This window comes from Limulus polyphemus, unplaced genomic scaffold, assembly GCF_000517525.1.
Source record: "Limulus polyphemus unplaced genomic scaffold, Limulus_polyphemus-2.1.2 Scaffold165, whole genome shotgun sequence".
Classification (NCBI taxonomy): domain Eukaryota; kingdom Metazoa; phylum Arthropoda; class Merostomata; order Xiphosura; family Limulidae; genus Limulus; species Limulus polyphemus.
This window is the reverse complement of record NW_013665775.1, coordinates 61,489-65,223: the sequence shown is the minus strand read 5'-3', so window position 1 is coordinate 65,223 and position 3,735 is coordinate 61,489. Positions and strand designations below refer to the sequence as shown.

The 3,735-nt window shown below is 33.7% G+C and overlaps 1 long non-coding RNA gene across 1 annotated transcript in view; it reads right to left on the bottom strand.

The window, feature by feature from the left end:
* Positions 1 to 1,540: 1,540 nt before the first annotated feature.
* The window catches only part of LOC111084910, a 4,434-nt gene continuing 2,239 nt past the window's right edge, over positions 1,541 to 3,735 (bottom strand). Inside the window, exon 2 of the long non-coding RNA XR_002609798.1 lies at positions 1,541 to 2,688. This is a non-coding gene — a long non-coding RNA (uncharacterized LOC111084910). The remainder of the gene's footprint in view (positions 2,689 to 3,735) is intronic.

Here is a 3,735-nt window from a genome sequence, read left to right as displayed (position 1 = left end):
GTCAATCCCACTATTAGTGGGTAAAAGAGTAGCTCAAGAGTTGGCGATGGATGGTGATGACTAGCTGCCTTCCCTCTACTCTTACACTGCTAAATTAGGGACGGCTAACGCAGATAAACAAATAAACACGAGATAATTTTTCCATCTTCGCTTCACAAATATTAGGTCAAACCCTTTTTTAAAGTATTATTATGATTTTATGAGTTATGCAAATATATATATATACATACAAATAAATGGTAAAAATCAGGTGTTGCTCAATATTATGTTATTTTTTTTTCAGTTATCATGTGTAAGAATAAGAACAGAAGCTTAGTTGTTTTTTTTACACACTGGGCAGTCACTTATTGAACTATGGTACTTTATTAAGCAAAGAACAAACACAAGTAATACTCATTTATTGAAATTAGGTATTTTCTTTAGAAAAGTATTATTAAACAAAGGACAAACACATGGAATAGTCACTTACTAAACTAAGATACTATATTTAGAAAAGTCCTATTGATGAAAGGACAAACATGAGTTAAAGTAGTCTATTGAATTAAGCTACTTTATCTTTAAAAAAAGTTTATTTAAGCAATGAATAAAGATACTGAATAGTTATTTATCGAGTTAAGGAATTTTATTTAGAAAAGCCCTAGTAAGCAAAGGACAAACGCATGAATTAGTCTCTTATTGAACTAAGGTACTTTATTTAAAATATCCCTATTAAGCAATGAACAAAGATATGGAATAGTTGCCTACCGATATAACGTGTATTTAGTAAAGGTCAAAGGATTTACTTGTATTCATATGATATATATATACTGTTGTTGACTGTGATTTGTGAAAATATGCAGTAATCTGTATTTTGATTGGCCTCACAAAGAGTGTAATACGAAATAACAATCGCGAAACACAAACTGTATCTGTATTATTACTAAGTACAGTCGAACAAATCAAGACTTAGCGAATTTTAACTACTAACTTTATATATATTGAGAACCGTAGTGTTTGTCCCAGCGTTCGTTTGTCTCCCGTTTCAAAAGTTACCCACGCAGACAAAGCTCAACACTCGCTTCTGAAATGACGGAAGAACAGGCATGAATAATGTTGATGCCAAATTTTATTGCACAAGCAGGATATTCTACACTAATTTGTTAGGAATTAATCACACTATCATTCACATTTCAGAACGTGACGTAGCTTAAAGAATTAAAATGTAGATTTACCGTATGTTATTGTTGGACGGCTCTTAGCATGACTGAAATGCTGAACAATTACTTTTTCACGGTGGGCGACATAAGTAGCTCAGAGCTTTGGCTCTGAATGAAACCAAGAGTGCAACACAATTAACCTTTTACAAGTCCATGAAATAATTTAAATTGATAAATTAACTTAAACTTTTCCTGTCACTGGGGACGGGTACTTTTGCTTGTTCATAATAAGGCCGGATATTGTGATTTTCGATTTAAACTAAAGGTTTGCCAAATTAATATTTGAAATCAAAACCAGAACTTTTGTTTCTAAATTGCTATCTTTGCTGTTCTACAGCTCCTTCAGAAACAATATTTTTATTTCACCAAAACTACAATATTTTATTCCTGACAAAAAAGAAAACAAGTTATAGTTCATTATTCCAGCCGTACCGTGGAGGAAAGTGAAGTATAAGTAAATTTTATAGGTCTCACTGGCTACCAGTGAACAAAATATTTTGTCTATAACAGTTACTAGATGGCAGAACCAGTCAAGCTTATTCGTAAGGTATATATGTGTATGTGTGTACACAACTTACATGTCAGTAATTTAACTACGGTTGAAAATATTCGCGAATTAACGATGCTAGAACAATAAATTATTTTTCTGGTTAGGTGAATTTAGGATAAATTTAGAACTTGGCTAAGGATTTTGCAGAAAAAGCTTTTTAAATGTGCAACACATTTCGTAAATAATGTTCTTGGTATATACGGTGTTTCTAGTGATGATCTGCTCAACCAGCTTAATCCCTAGTTCACTTATATAGGTAAAAACAAACACCGTTGGCTTAGAACCCAATTCACTTGGTGCTTATAAATGCTTGCTTCTTTTTCCAAGTTATATGTAGCAGAAAATTAATTTTCTGTCGTCATAAAAGGTGTACATCTCGTGATGCTGAATGTTAAGTAATGCTTAATTATAGGAAAAATTCTTCACTTTACAAGGTTGTTAACTTATATAACTTTCGATGCATTTTAACCTCAGTCACGTGGATTTAAGAATTTTAAACATCTGTAGTCTTGACTTGAACTTGTTGTTGTTGTTGAGGTTGGCTGTGCGCTGACAACGTGAAACTTTTGGAAGGCTCCTGAAGAGAACTCGACTTCCCATGCCGCACATTAACTTCTGGAGAAAAATTCACCAGGTTCTTGTGAAGTTCATTTTGTGACCTACTTGACATTAGCAATACAACCTTATCGTGTTTGTCAGAATCATCCAAACTTTCTTCGTCAACTTCTTTGATTTCGTCGAACGGTATATGTATGGTGCGACGACGTTTTTCTCGTCGTGCCTGAAGATTCAACCTCTGACTGCTTCTGTAGGAGTGAGAAAAATCTCTCCTTGTTGACCTGTGTAACCCGGAAAGTGGTTCAGGGTACGTGGTTTCTAGTATATGATACACTCCTGAATGAGGCAGATGTTCTGTTGTCTTATTGGCCATCGCAGGAAGACCTGTAACAGAATTACTCTGTACATAGCTCTGATGACTGATTACGATATATTTCATTTTTGAAAAGAGAAATGTTATGATAAGAGAATAAATTGTTTTAATCAAATACATGACATTATTAACATTGAAACGAGATCATTGCAGCCTCATGTCTTAAAATATAGATGAAGTTATACTTGTAAACATCCATATTTACAAGATTTTATATTTCAAAATCACACTCTAGACTTGATGAGAATTCGTTTTAAATTTTATAAAATTAGACGAATTACAAAAAAATTATTGAAACATATTACACCGCTATACTTTAAATGTTATATGAAACAGGATATAATTAAACAAAAACATACTTGGAATAATACATAATTATTAAGTGGTTTACTATAGGCATGCTTTAAATATAAAGAGAGTGCCGGATGCTTAATTATTTTCTAAATAGTATGTTCGCCCTTTCAGCCGTGGGAGCGTTATAATGTGACAGTCAATCCCACTGTTTGTTGGTAAAAGAGTAGCCCAAGAGTTGGTGGTGGGTGGTGATGACTAGCTGCCTTCCCTCTAGTCTTAGACTGCTAAATTGGGGACGGCTAGCGCAGATAGCCCTCGTGTAGCTTTGCGCGAAATTCAAAAACAAACAAACAAAATAGTATGCGGTATACTTTGAATAGTACAGAATTAGAATTTGAAATGCTTTAAATTCTATACAAAAGAATGAGCATACATTATTTTAAAACGATTTTTAGTATGCAAATCAGCAAGTCACGTGACAACCACATCCGATATAAAGTTGCGATGGAACGGCATGACTCAGAACAACATACTAACATTGTTCGGCATTTTCATAAGTTGTGTGAGGGCACAGCTTTGGGAGGGTCATGTAACAGCCCTCTCTAACACAAAATATTAGGTCGTTAATAAATTAATGTCACGTTTTGGAATACTTTCATTAACCACCCCCCAAAAAACGCACATCATGTAAAATAGTTAAACGAACTGCCTAAACGTCACGTTAGTATAGCATATATAATGTGTAAAAGTTTAGTATACTCTAA